The 14,989-nt window shown below is 42.7% G+C and overlaps 1 protein-coding gene across 10 annotated transcripts in view; it reads right to left on the bottom strand.

Annotated features, from left to right (window-relative positions):
* Positions 1 to 14,989, bottom strand: part of fam222ba (family with sequence similarity 222 member Ba) — a 78,622-nt gene that overhangs the window by 32,108 nt on the left and 31,525 nt on the right. For 6 of the 10 annotated variants that reach the window (XM_065007322.1, XM_029627648.2, XM_065007323.1 and 3 more), the window contains one exon: positions 5,067 to 5,133. The exons of 2 other annotated variants lie outside the window; for them this stretch is intronic. The gene's annotated coding sequence lies outside the window, so the exon portion shown is untranslated. Of the gene's footprint in view, positions 1 to 5,041; positions 5,134 to 14,989 lie in introns of all 10 variants that reach the window. 2 more of the 10 variants (XM_029627653.2, XM_029627651.2) reach the window with 1 other exon arrangement.

The raw sequence follows: 14,989 nt of genomic DNA, 5'->3' as shown, positions 1-14,989 counted from the left end.
TTCTTAACTGACTTGCTTAGTTAAATAAAGGTTAAATTAAAAAAAAAAAAAATAATTTATTTTTTATTAAATCGGGAAAAATCGGCGCCCTAATTAAAATGGCCCACTTTGATTAATCGGTCGACCCCTAATGGAGACCGACTGTAGCGTCACTTTGATTGACCGACAACATTTTTTTTTTTTTTTAATGGGGCACACTCAAACTCATAAAACGGTTGTTTTATTAAAATGTTGAATGTAATGGTCTACTAAAAAATGAATACTCTCCCAAGTAAATCGAATACTAACGTCCGTTCGGATACTGGAATAACAGTGCCCATCCCTAGTACTGTGCTGTTCAAATTTGTGAACCCAACTGTGGTTTGTGACTACTATGATTTCCCATTGTAGCCAATCCAAATGGTAGATATTCCGTTACCGATTTGGTATCAGTAAAAACACTCATTAATCGATAGGCCCATCTTAACTTGTTACCTCTGTGAACTTTCATTATTCTCCCTCCTCATGAGGGAGAGAAATGAGAAAATCTTAGGTGTTTTTTGTAATGGAATTTCAAGGCACAAAGCAATGTTTCTTCAATTTCTCCAAAATGAAACAGTGTTTATTACTTGGCAGGTGTCTTTACTTCAACATGATTTTGTTTTGATGCATTTCTAATACCTTTTAAGACCTTTTCTGGTAGATGTGTTCTAAGACCCATCTTCTAACTGTTTGACCAGAAATCAAAGCCTTGGCTTCTTCCACATTTTTAGTGACAGAAAAGGGTTGAAAAACATATATATGCCTCAATTTCTCAGAAATATAGGCTCAGCTTTCATTTGACACCCAATTTAACATGCTCCTATGAATTCACATGTTGGTGCACATGGATCCTTTTACATGGAAATGACCAAAAGCACAACTGCAGATAGAGAAATACTACATCTGTAGATTGCACATGTACAAGCCAGACAACAGGAGTATAATTGCAATTTTCCAGAAATCCTGGTTGGAGGATTCACAGATTTCCTGCTTAATCCCTCCCGATTCCATGAATCTTGACACTGGGATTTCTAGAAAACCTGGGAATTTTGCAACCCTATACATTTATCGACCAATACTACAGGACAGAGAGAGAGAGGGAGTGTGCATGGTTGGCAGGGTGGGTTAAATGTGAGAATCATGTGGGTTGTAAAGCAGCAGGAAGCTGTGATGCACCCCGAAGGGACACTAGGGTTTCATAAGCCCTAATGTGTCACATAGCTGTGGTGTGGTCTTCCATCAGAGAAACCTACCACACAGCCACTTATGTATGGAATTACAGGTATGCCCAAGGTAACATTCCCAGCAAAAATGTGTGTATGAGCTGTGAGTGCTTCGAAGGGTGGGTGTGAGATACTGTATGAGTGAGTCAAAATGTGACATAAAAGGTGTGCGTACTGTGTAGCGTGATTCAAAATGTGGACGTGTGCTTCAAAATGTGTGTGATTGAGTGCATACTGCACAAGCAGGCAGGCAGAGAGAGGAGAGCGGGACAGATGCCAGTGTTGTGTGTTATCTGACTGGTCAAACTAGTGAAAAACAGTTTAATGCCTGTCAGCAGCCCAAACACATGACTGCGCACTCCACCCTCTCCATTTTGGTTTAGTCTCAAACGGGCTTGACTCAGTGTCTGTAGAAATGGCATCATATTTCCTATATAGTGCACTATATGGGCCCTGGTCAAATGTAGTGCACTATATAGGGAAGAGGGTGCCATTTCAGACCCAGCCTGTGTTTGTGTGTGGACAGAGCCGAGCTAATGCGCAACAGCATTGTTCCAGGCAGACTAGCGTAGCAGCATAGGGAAATGAAGATGGAGTGGCTTGATTTCATTTATGAGCAGGTGCATCCATTTTGTGCTGCTCTTCCCCTGCCTCGCTCGCTCACATTCAAGCGCTTATCAGAAATTGGACACGCTGGTGACAAATTGAGCCTGTGATTAAAGGGAGAAAGAGGAAAGCTTTTAAAGTGCTGCTGATTGGGATCCCAGACTGTCCTCACATAGGAATCAGAGGTGGGGTTGTGTGTGTACACATGTGGGACAGTGGTTCCGGACACCCCCCTCTCCAGGTGTTTCAACGGCTATCATTTCTCCTCTGAGTGCTCAGCAAACAGATCCAAATCAATGCAGCTGTTCCTCGCTCTGAGGACAGACACACTCGCGAGAGGAGACTCCAGCATAGGTCAGCAGCAGCAGCACCAGGGTGTAAGGCAGCTTGATTTAGGAGGAGGCTCACTGCAGCTCCAGTAGTCTGAGCTGTGGGAGAGCTAAGGCCATTAAATCATCCTAAAAGGGCTTAACACACACAAACCACCATGCAGACAGGCACAGTGTTACACAACCAGCCACAGAACTGAGCAGAGCAACGCCGCACTCAGTCTTGACTTGGAACTTTTATCCACAGCGCCATTAAACTATCCTGATCTCTTATACATATAGCCTAAATACACACAGACACACACACACACACACAGTCAGAGATGCACACCAAAATGTGGTGAGAGACTAAGCCTTCCCTGCCCTCCCTGTATGCCAGGCCCCTTTCCCTCCATGTGCTGGATTTCCTGGTCGATACAACCCGAAAGCCCAAACAATTATATTTTCTATCCATGTACAGCAGCAGGTAAGGTCAGCTCAATGTCAATGTTGACATCAACACAGGGCCTGTCTGGGATAAAATAGATCCTTCTCTGTGAACCAGGGTGTCTAAAGGTGTGTTGCCAGGGGAAGAATGTGGCAGACATTTGGGATCCCTTCATGTCCTTTGTGCGTTTGTGTGTATGCATGCGTGCCCCCACTGCAGAGTGCGCTAGCTCCCGGCCCTTATCCTGCATGGCGAACATCTCACCCGTGTGTCTGCATGGGAACATCTGGCCCTCCCAGGCTCACAGAGCAGCAGCCCCGGCCAAAGCACACCGCACTGCCCGCCCATCCATCTGTCTGTCCAAAGCCAAAGCATACCACACAGTCTATTTATTCACTACATCCGTCTGTCTGTCATAGCCAAAGCATACCAGTCTCTCTGTCTCCCAAAGACAGCCCCTCTCTGCCCTTGCCACTCACTGGGAGAGGAGGAAGCATGGTCTGCATTGCAAATACCCGATTGTCACAAACGTATTCATATTTATTGAGATATTATTCCCGAAAGAACTAGGAGTATACCAGTTATGGTTAAAATGAGCCACACACACACTCTTCTTGCATCATGCCTTCTCAAACTACCTAACTCACATAGCCATCTTTCCCCTAGCTGTCCAATGTTTAAAGACTGATGAGGCCCGCTCAAAAGGTTTTTGCAATTGAACGCAACATTAACGCACCCGACAGCACATTCTTCGACATTGACCCTCTTTCCCCTGCAATAAGGCCCGGAGGCAACAGTCAGGCTGAGATAGCCGACTTGAGCTGATGAAGGAGGGGACTTTGGATGGAGCAGCCTAATGATAAATTAATCTCTCAGTTATGGCTTGGCTAGAACAGCCCAGACCCAACCAGGGCAGCTCAGAGGACAAATGACCTTTATCAAAGTTGACATGAACTGAACACCACCACCACCTCAATATCACATCAACACTACACCAACAACATCATATCAACACAGCTTATATAGTACACACTGCCTACAGGACAGTGTGTACTAGGCCTATATAAAGTAAATCTGCTGTTGATGTGCACAAGTGGTTATTTCATGTGAACTATTTAGCAGAAATGAGAGACGTGGCTTGCGCTAATCATCCCATCACTATTCCAGCTGCCATGACATAGCTGCACTTCCTCTGCACCTTCAGGAGGTCTGCTAGTCAGGGATAATTGGAGTCTCTAAAGAGCAGACCCATCGGCCCCCCACACACTGCAGAGAGACAGAGAAAGAGAGAGATGGGTGGTACTGGGTAAAGGAATCCTCAGGGCAGGGTGTGGATGGCTGAGCTGCTATACACTGTTCTGCTCCCTCTCTGTCACATGGGAGAGGCAGGCAGCAGGCAGTGACACAGGTGATTTAGTGAGGAGTCAGGCAGGGTGCAGGGTAGCTTAACACAGCCTGCTGGCCTTAGCAACAGACTAGACATCCATATGGAGTGCCACTGATAAGGCCCAGCTAGTATGTTCGTTCAGCTAGAGCACTGAATAATGGGGGAGGGAAAAACAATGGTGATAGGGAAACTGCACAGTTAAATACACTCCACATACAAAAACAACTTACACAATGTGTAGGTCGAGGTATGAGATTGTTTTTGACCGTAATAAAAGATGGCATTTGATAAGTTAAAGTTGTTTGAAAAAACATGCAGTGACTCAAACTCAAAGCGTGCGAATTACAGATGCAGACTGAATGACAAATGAGTTTGAGGGGGTCTTTAGAGGGGTCTGCAATTCATTTGCTAATCCATCCATCTAACTGTGCGTGCCTCATCTAACAAGAAGAGAGGTGAGTGGAGTGCTGCTGGTATTAAAAATCTTGTTGTTCTGGGTGTGTGGGAATCTCTTAGGAAGCATGGCCCTTTGCCCTAAAAGCCTGGCCCAGGCTGTTGAATGGGTTCAGCACTTCACACAATTTTTAACTACGTTTGATTAACCCCAAAACTCAAATTGTGCATTTAAATCTATTAGTTCATTATGCAGCCGCATGTGGGTGGTGATATGGTGATACAAAGTGTGTGTTTGAGAGAGAGAGCAATGTAAAACAGTCCATTCGGGGGAATTAAAGAAGCCAAAAAGGACAGGTTTGTTGTTCTTTCAAAACCAGCTGTCACTAGCAATCAAATCAAAATGTATTTGTCACATGTGCAGAACTTAATGTGAAATGCTTACCTATAAGCCCTTAACCAACAATGCAGTTAATGAATATATACTAAATAAAAAAGCAACAAAATAAGAATAATGAGGCTATATACAGAGGGTACTGGCACTGAGTTAATGTGCAGGGGTATGGGTTAGTCGAGGTAATATGTACATGGGTGTCATTCAGGTCATTCGTTCAAAGAAGAGCAACAGACAGTAGCAATAGAAAGTCAGCAGTACCTTCATTTTATTAGATTATACATACCACAGTGGTATGATGGTTCCTGTCAGCTTCATGGGAGTAGTACGGAATTTAAGGCAGGCACTCCTCCCTGAGTGGAAAGAAGATTTCCAGAAAGATTAACCCAGCTTCCTTTAATAGCCCCTGACAAGAGGTAAAATCAGACATTACAGGAAGCTATGCTAAACTGCCTCCTCACAGTAGTTAGTCATTTTCCTGATCTGTCTCTCTCTCTCTTCCCCCCCCTCCCGTGTTCGCACTGCTGTTGATCAAAACCCTAATGATGGCGTCAGTGGTGTGGGTTGGCAAAAATCGAGATTTCCCTATAGGACAGGAGCCTGTCAGGCCCAATTCCTCATTCTATACAAAAGGGGAAATAAGAGACAGTGGAATGGGACTAACAATGCTTTACACAAAGTAGGCCTGACAAAATAAAACACTCAGGAGAAAAAGTGATCTATAAACTGCACATTGTGAAAATAAGAGATTGTTTGGTATTTTTAACGGTAGGCCTAACAAATCATTTCACATATTTTTATCTGCCTGAGGACTGGGCCTATATCATGTCTTACGAGAGCGAGATACAAAAAGTTGACTTCGGAAGTTTACATACACTTATGTGAGTCTTTAAAACTCGTTTTTCTAAAACTCCACAAATTTCTTGTTAACAAACTATAGTTTTGGCAAGTCGGTTAGGATATCTACTTTGTGCATGACACAAAATTTTCCCAAACAATTGTTTAGACAGATTTTTTCACTGTATCACAATTCCAGTGGGTCAGACATTTACATACACTAAGTTGACTGTGCCTTTAAACAGCTTGGAAAATCCAGAAAATGATGTCATGGCTTCTGATAGGCTAATTTACATAATTTGAGTCAATTTGATGTGTACCTGTGGATGTATTTCAAGGCCTACCTTCAAACTCAGTGCCTCATCGCTTGACATCATGTGAAAATCAAAAGAAGCAGCCAAGACCTCAGAATTTTTTTTTATAGACCTCCACAAGTCTGGTTCATCCTTGGGAGCAATTTCCAAACGCCTGAAGGTGCCACATTCATCTGTACAAACAATAGTACGCAAGTATAAACACCATGGGACCACGCAGCTGTCATGCCACTCAGGAAGGAGACGCGTTTTGTCTCCTAGAGATTAACTTACTTTGGTGCGAAAAGTGCAAATCAATCCCAGAACAGCAGCAAAAGACCTTGTGAAGATGCTGGAGGAAGCCGGTACAAAAGTATCTATATCCATAGTAAAACAAGTCCTATATCGACGTAACCTGAAAGGCCACTCAGCAAAGAGGAAGCCACTGCTCTAAAACCGCCATAAAAAAAGCCAGACTACGGTTTGGAACTGCACATGGGGACAAAGATTGTACTTTTTTAGAGAAATGTCCTCTGGTCTGATGAATCAAAAATAGAACTGTTTGGCCATAATGACCATTGTTATGTTTGGATGAAACGGGGGGAGGCTTGCAAGCTGAATAACACCATCCCACCACAAATTGAGTGCATGTAAACTTTTAACCAACTGGGAATGTGATGAAAGAAATAAAAGCTGAAATAAATCACTCTCTACTATTATTCTGACATGTCACATTCTTAAAATAAAGGTGGTGATCCTAACTGACCTAAAAACATATAATTTTTACTAGGATTAAAATGTCAGGAATTGTGAGAAACTGAGTTTAAATGTATTTGGCTAAGGTGTATGTAAACTTCCAACTTCAACTGTATGCATACACACAATTTTTTTATTTTCTTTATTTTCTACATTGTAGAATAACAGTGACATCAAAACTATGAAATGACACATATGGAATCATGTAATAACCAAAAATATATTTTATATTCTTCAAAGTAGCCACCCTTTGCCTTGACAGCTTTGCACACTCCTGGCATTCTCTCAACCAGCTTCATGAGGCAGTCACCTGGAATTCTTTTCCAGCAGTCTTGAAGGAGTTCCCACATATACTGAGCACTTGTTGGCTGCTTTTCCTTCACTCTGCAGTCCAAAGCATCCCAAACCATCTCAATTGGGTTGAGGTCGGGGGATTGTTGAGGCCAGGTCATCTGATGCAGCACTCTATCACTCTCCTTCTTGGTCATATAGCCCTTACACAGCCTGGAGGTGTGTTTTGGGCAGAGGCGTAAAGTACTTAAGTAAAATTATTTTAAAGTACTACTTAAGTAGTTTTTTGGGGTATCTGTCCTATACTTTAGTATTTATCTTTTTTTACAACATTTACCTATACTCCACTTACATTCCTAAAGAACAAAAAAAAGTACTTTTTACTCCCATTCATTTTCCCTGACACCAAAAAGTACTTAAATAAAAACAAAAAATTAACAGTCTGATTTGCTTAATATGAGGAATTTGATATATAGCATTTACTTTGTACTTTTACACATGTATGAAAATGTTGTACTTTTTTCACCACTGTACTTATTAAGTATATTTAAAACGAGATATTTTTAAACTTTTACTCAAGTAGTATTTTACTGGGTGACTGAGTTCAGTCATTTGTTATTAAAAGGTATCTTTACTTTTACTCAAGTATGACAATTGAATACTTTATACATAACTAGTTTGAGGTATTGGTCCTTTTGAAAAACTAATGATAATCCCACTAAGCGCAAACCAGATGGGATGGCGTATCGCTGCAGAATGCTGTGGTAGCCATGCTGGTTAAGTGTGCCTTAAATACGAAATAAATTGCCAATGTCACCAGCAAAGGTCCTACCTTGGGCTTGCTCCTACCCATCTTTCCGATTTGGTCCTGCAGTACATACCTACACGTATGCTACGGTCACAAGATGCAGGCCTCCTAATTGTCCCTAGAATTTCTATGCAAACAGCTGGAGGCAGGGCTTTATCCTATAGAGCTCCATTTTTATGGAATGGTCTGCCTACCCATGTGAGAGACGCAGACTCGGTCTCAACCTTTAAGTCTTTACTGAAGACTCATCTCTTCAGTGGGTCATATGATTGAGTGTAGTCTGGCCCAGGAATGTGAAGGTGAACGGAAAGGCACTGGAGCAACGAACCACCCTTGCTGTCTCTGCGTGGCCGGTTCCCCTCTCTCCACTGGGATTCTCTGCCTCTAACCCTATTGCAGGGGCTGAGTCACTGGCTTACTGGTGCTCTTCCATGCCGTCCCTAGGAGGGGTGCTTCACTTGAGTGGGTTGAGTCACTGACGTGGTCTTCCTGTCTGGGTTGGCGCCCCCCCTTGGGTTGTGTTGTGGCGGAGATCCTTGTGGGCTATACTCGGCCTTGTCTCAGGATGGTAAGTTGGTGGTTGAAGATAGTGGTGTGGGGGCTGTGCTTTGGCAAAGTTGATGGGGTTATATCCTGCCTGTTTGGCCCTGGCCGGGGGTATCATCGGATGAGGCCACAGTGTCTCCTGACCCCTCGTGTCTCAGCCTCCAGTATTTATGCTGCAGTAGTTTGTGTGTCGGGAGTCTAGGGTCAGTCGGTTATATCTGGAGTATTTATCCTGTCTTATCCGGTGTCCTGTGTGAATTTAAGTATGCTCTCTCTAATTCTCTCTCTTTCAGAGGACCTGGGCCCTAGGACCATGCCTCAGAACTACCTGGCATGATGACTCCTTATTGTCCCCAGTCCACCTGGCCGTGCTGCTGCTCCAGTTTCAACTGTTCTGCCTGTGGCTATGGAACCCTGACCTGTTCACTGTAATTAAAATTATTTATGAACATTTGAACATCTTGGCCATGTTCTGTTATAATCTCCACCCGGCACAGCCAGAAGAGGACTGGCCACCCCTCATAGCCTGGTTCCTCTCTAGGTTTCTTCCTCGGTTTTGGCCTTTCTGGGGGAGTTTTTCCTAGCCGCCGTGCTTCTACACCTGCATTGCTTGCTGTTTGGGGTTTTAAGCTGGGTTTCTGTACAGCACTTTGATATATTAGGTGATGTAAGAATGGCTATATAAATACATTTGATTTGAAAGCACCCCCACACCATGGGGAGATCATCCGTTCACCTACTCTGCGTCTCACAAAGACACACACAGTGGTTGGAACCAAAAATCTCACATTTTGACTCATCAGACCAAAGGACAGATTTCCACCGGTCTAATGTCCATTGCTCGTGTTTCTTGGCCAAGCAAGTATCTTCTTATTATTGGTGTCCTTTAGTAGTGGTTTCTCTGCAGCAATTCAACCATAAAGGCCTGATTCAAGCAGTTGAACTCCAAAGCATTTATTGGGGCTGCAATTTCTGAGGCTGGTAACTCTAATGAACTTATCCTCTGCAGCAGAGGTAACTCTGGGTCTTCCTTTCCCGTGGCGGTCCTCATGAGAGCCAGTTTCATCATAGTGCTTGATGGTTTTTGCGACTGCACTTGAAGAAACGTTCCTAGTTCTTGAAATATTGCAGATTGACTAACCTTCATGTCTTTTTTTTTTACCCCTTTTTCTCCCCAATTTTGTGGTATCCAATTGTTGTAGTAGCTACTATCTTGTCTCATCGCTACAACTCCCGTACAGGCTCGGGAGAGACTAAGGTTGAACGTCATGCGTCCTCCGATACACAACCCAACCAGCCGTACTGCTTCTTAACACAGCGCACATCCAACCCGGAAGCCAGCCGCACCAATGTGCCGGAGGAAACACCGTGTACCTGGCAACCTTGGTTAGCGCTCACTGCGCCCAGCCCGCCACAGGAGTCGAGTCGCTGGTGCGCGATGAGACAAGGACATCCCTACCGACCAAGCCCTCCCTAACCCGGACGACGCTAGGCCAATTGTGCGTCGCCCCACGGACCTCCCAGTCGCGGCCGGTTACGACAGAGCCTTGGCGCGAACCCAGGGACTCTGATGGCACAGCTGGCGCTGCAGTACAGCGCCCTTAACCACTGCGCCACCCGGGAGGCAACCTTCATGTCTTAAAGTAATGATGGACTGTCGTTTCTCTATGCTTATTTGAGCTGTTCTTGCCATAATATGGACTTGGTCAATTACCAAATAGGGCTATCTTCTGTATTCCACCCCTACCTTGTCAAAACACAACTGATTGGCTCAAACTCATTAAGGAAAGAAATTCCACAAATTAACCTTTAACAAGGCACACATGCATTCCAGGTGACTACCTCAAGAAGCTGGTTGAGAGAATGCCAAGAGTGTGCAAAGCTGTCATCAAGGCAAAGGGTGGCTACTTTGAAGATTCTAAAATATTATTTGTTTAATACCTTTTGTTACTACATGATTCCATATGTGTTATTTCATAGTTTTGATGTCTTCACAATTATTCTACAATGTAGAAAAAGCAAAAATAAATAAACTCCCTCGATTGAGTAGGTGTGTCCAAAATTTTGACTGGTGTTATATTTAATATATAAGGGATGCACAATATATCGGTGAAGATATTGGAATCGGCCGATATTAGCTAAAAATGCTAACATCGGTGTCTAGTTTAATGTTCCGATGTGTAAAACCGATGTCAAAGCTGAAGTGCATACCTATATAACATAGGTACATGACGCCTCATAAAATGTTGCACTACACATGGAACACAGCATTCCTAACCTAGCCCGCAATGTCTGCTGTGTGGATCGAGCAGTCAACAAGTCAAGCAGTCATTTGAAAGAGTAAGAAAATTTCAGCGAGACAACTCAAAGTCAAAATCCATTAATGCCAAGATAATGGAATTCATTGCCCTTGACATTCAACCGTTCTCTGTCATGGGTGATATGGGCTTTCGCAACTGGTCGAGCACCGGTACACACTACCAAGTGTGCCATTTTTCAGATGAAGCCCTATCGGAGTTACACAGTAATAGCTTCACTGCTATTAGCTTCACGACATACATACTATGGAATGCCGTTTGGGCCTTTGCGTGTCAAAAAAACATACAGTAGCACTGTCAAAGCTGTACAAAAAAGTCTGCAAACAAGCAAACACCGGCCACGAACGATGTGCTTAAAACACCATGTTGGTAATAAAGCATTATTTGGTTCAACCACAACTTCTGGGGTAGCTATTATTAGCAATTATTGTGGAATCCTTGAGAGTAATTATTAGCTAGGTAGCCACTTGTTGTTCGCCTATTGAAATTGAACTGCAGTTCATGAAAATAAATAGGTAGCCAGCTACTTACCTTTATTTACTTAACCCTGTTGCCCAAAGCTAACGTTATAAGCAGCCAGCTAGCTTCATCTGGCTAGTGAGGTTCGACCGAACAGGGCTATGTGTTGTGAAGCTAGCGACAATAAGGATTAGAATAGTTGACTTTGCGGTTTGGCTTCAAAATAAAACAACCTCTGATGCAGACAGTTACAATTGGTGGAATCATGCCATATTTAGACTAGATAATGTTAAACAAGGTTGGAATGTGAAGCAATGAAATGGGGTATCAGTCTTCTCGGTGACACCCACAGAACACAACTGTGAAGAGATTTTGCAAATATTAGCGTAGTAGCTCTTATCATGGGACTGTGAGAAATCACCTCCCCAGTCAGCCTATTGTGTGTATTGACATTCACATCGCACTGTACAGCTTTACCTAAGGATTGGGGATCAATTAAATGGGGTATCAGTCTACTCAATACCCAATATATTTCTTCCCAATGTCCTCAGAGTTAGCAAAAATCCACGCAGTATTGTTTTTCCTCTGGAAAAGTGTTAAATAAACATAAGTTGACAATAAATGTGGCTCAATTCACAGTTGTTTCAGAGTCCAGCAATAAGAGCTATGATGCTAATGTTCTCTGGGTGTCACAGAGTAGACTGATACCTATGGATTGTGGATCAATAACATGGGGCAAGGCTGTACAGTGAAATAAGTACGCCCCCAATGCAATTCTAAAGTATAATACAGCCAGTGTGATTTCAGATTTGTCAAATTAACAAATTGTTTTTATATAACATTCCAACCTCATTTAGCATGATCTATTGAATTATGGAAAAATTATACTATTTGTATTCATTTGCATCACTGTCAAACTTTTATTTTGAAGGCTAACAGCAAAGTCCACTATTGTGGCTAATCCTTTTTGTGGCTAGGTTCACATAGATGGGTCTGACCACCATTAATACAAATAAACTGTCTTATAAATTAGGGTAATTTTAGATGACACCTAGCTATATAGTTAGCTAGCTAACTATAGCCACTAAAACAGATTGCCGTTTTGCTGTTTCTGGGGAAGAAAATTGTTTGCATCCATGAGCAACCTAGCTTTATTTAAGACCAGCACTGAAGGTGCGCAAAACAACTTTACCAGCATCATAGCATACGTATCGATGGATCGTTGTGACATTACACGATCACTCGTATTTCATATAACTATGTAAAACAATATGTTAAAATATATAACATGCAGTCATATTCAGGTCCTGATTGGTCAACAAGCCAATTTGATGTGCATCTTTTTTGACACACAAAGACCCAAACAGCGTTCCATAGAAATCCTGGTAGAGAATGAAATGACTGAACAACGAAACACAGCAAATAAGTGAAAGAAATAGGTTTTGTCTATATTTTACTGGTAATAGGGACATACATAAATTCCCCCAAAATAACCTTTTGGTCAGTGTGGGTGTGTGTAACATTTATTTAACTAGGCAAGTTAGTTAAGAACAAATTCTTATCTACAATGACGGCCTACCCTGGCCTCACCCGGACGACGCTGGGCCAAATGTGCACCGCCCTATGGGACTCCCAATCACGGCCAGATGTGACACAGCCTGGATTCGAACCAGGGACTGTAGTGAAACCTCTTGCACTGAGATGCAGTGCCATGTGCGTGTGTTAACAATTTAACTGTACTAGAATGCTTAAAAAGGCCGCAAAAATTGTAAATATGTTATCATCGGCAAGGAAAACAATGGATATCGGTATCGGCCAAAAACCTAATATCTGTGCATGATACAGACACACAGACAGGCAGACAGACAGTTTAAGTCGGAAATTTACAAACACCTTAGCCAAATACATTTAAACTCAGTTTCTCACAATTCCTGACATTTAATCCTAGTAAAAAATCACCACTTTATTTTAAGATGGCAGAAATGGCAGAATAACAGCAGAGAGAATGATTTATTTCAGCTTTTATTTCTTTCATCACATCCCCAGTGGATCAGAAGTTTACATACACTCAATTAGTATTTGGTAGCATTGCATTTAAATTGTTTAACTTGGGTCAAACGTTTTGGGTAGGCTTCCACAAGCTTCCCACAATAAACTGGGTGAACTTTGGCCCATTAATCCTGACAGAGCTGGTGTAACTGAGTCAGACCTTGCTTGCACAGGCCTTTTCAGTTCTGCCCACAAATGTTCTATAGGATTGAGGTCAGGGCATTGTGATGGCCTCCCCAATCCCTTGACTTTGTTGTCCTTAAGCCATTTGCCACAACTTTGGAAGTATGCTTGGGGTCATTGTCCATTTGGAAGACCCATTTGCGACCAAGCTTTCACTTCCTGACTGATGACTTGAGATGTTGCTTCAAAATATACACATAATTTTCCTGCCTCAAGATAACATCTATTTTGTGACGTGCACCAGTCCCCCCTGCAGCAAAGTGCCGCCACAAATTGATGCTGCCACCCCCGTGCTTCACGGTTGAGATGGTGTTCTTCGGCTTGCAAACGTCCCCCTTTTTCCTCCAAACATAACGATTGTCATTATGGCCAAACAGTTCTATTTTTGTTTCATCCGACCAGAGGACATTTCTCCAAAATGTACGATCTTTGTCCCCATGTGCAGTTGCAAACCGTAGTCTGGCTTTTTTATGGCGGTTTTGGAGCAGTGGCTTCTTCCTTGCTGAGCAGGCTTTCAGGTTGTGTCAATATAGGACTCGTTTTACTGTGGATATAGATACTTTTGTACCTGTTTTCTCCAGCATCTTCACAAGGTCCTTTTCTGTTGTTCTGGGATTGATTTGCACTTTTCACACCAAAGTACATTCATCTCTAGGAGACAGAACGCATCTCTTTCCTGAGCGGTATGACAGCTGAGCGGGTCCCATGGTGTTTATATTCACATACTATTGTTTGTACAGATGACCCTGGTACCTTCAGGCATTTGGAAATTGCTCCAAAGGATGAACCAGACTTGTGGAGGTCTACAATTATTTTCTGAGGTCTTGGCTGATTTCTTTTGATTTTCCCATGATGTCAAGCGACGAGGCACTGAGTTTGAAGGTAGGCCTTGAAATACATCCACAGGTCCACCTGAAATTGACTCAAATGATGTCAATTAGCCTATCAGAAGCTTCTAAAGCTATGACATCATTTTTGGGAAGATTCCAAGCAGTTTAAAGGCACAGTCAACTTAGTGTATGCAAACTTCTGACCCACTGGAATTGTGATACAGTGAATTATAAGTGAAATAATCTGTCTGTAAACAACTGTTGGAAAAATTACTTGTGTCATGCACAAAGTAGATGTCCTAACCGACTTGCCAAAACCACAGTTTGTTACAAGAAATGTGTGGAGTGGTTGAAAAACAAGTTAATGACTCCAACCTAAGTGTATGACAATGTCAACTGTATATATACACACACACACACACACACACAATAACCCTCTTTTCAGGACCCCGTCTTTCAAAGATTATTTGTAAAAATCCAAATAACTTCACAGATCTTCATTGTAAAGGGTTTAAACACTGTTTCCCATGCTTGTTCAATGAACCATAAACAATTAATGAACATGCACCTGTGGAACGGTAATTAAGACACTAACAGCTTACCGACGGTAGGCAATTAAGGTCACAGTTATGAAAACTTAGGACACTAAAGAGGCCTTTCTACTGACTCTGGAAAAACACCAAAAGAAAGATGCCCATGGTCCCTGCACATCTGCGTGAATGTGCCTTAGGCATGCTGCAAGGTGGCATGAGGACTGCAGATGTGGCCAGGGCAATAAATTGCAATGTCCGTACTGTGAGACGCCTAAGACAGCGCTACAGGGAGACAGGACGGACAGC

This window comes from Oncorhynchus nerka, linkage group LG22, assembly GCF_034236695.1.
Source record: "Oncorhynchus nerka isolate Pitt River linkage group LG22, Oner_Uvic_2.0, whole genome shotgun sequence".
NCBI classification, from domain to species: domain Eukaryota; kingdom Metazoa; phylum Chordata; class Actinopteri; order Salmoniformes; family Salmonidae; genus Oncorhynchus; species Oncorhynchus nerka.
The sequence above is the reverse complement of the archived record's forward strand: the minus strand, read 5'-3'. Positions and strand labels throughout refer to the sequence as shown.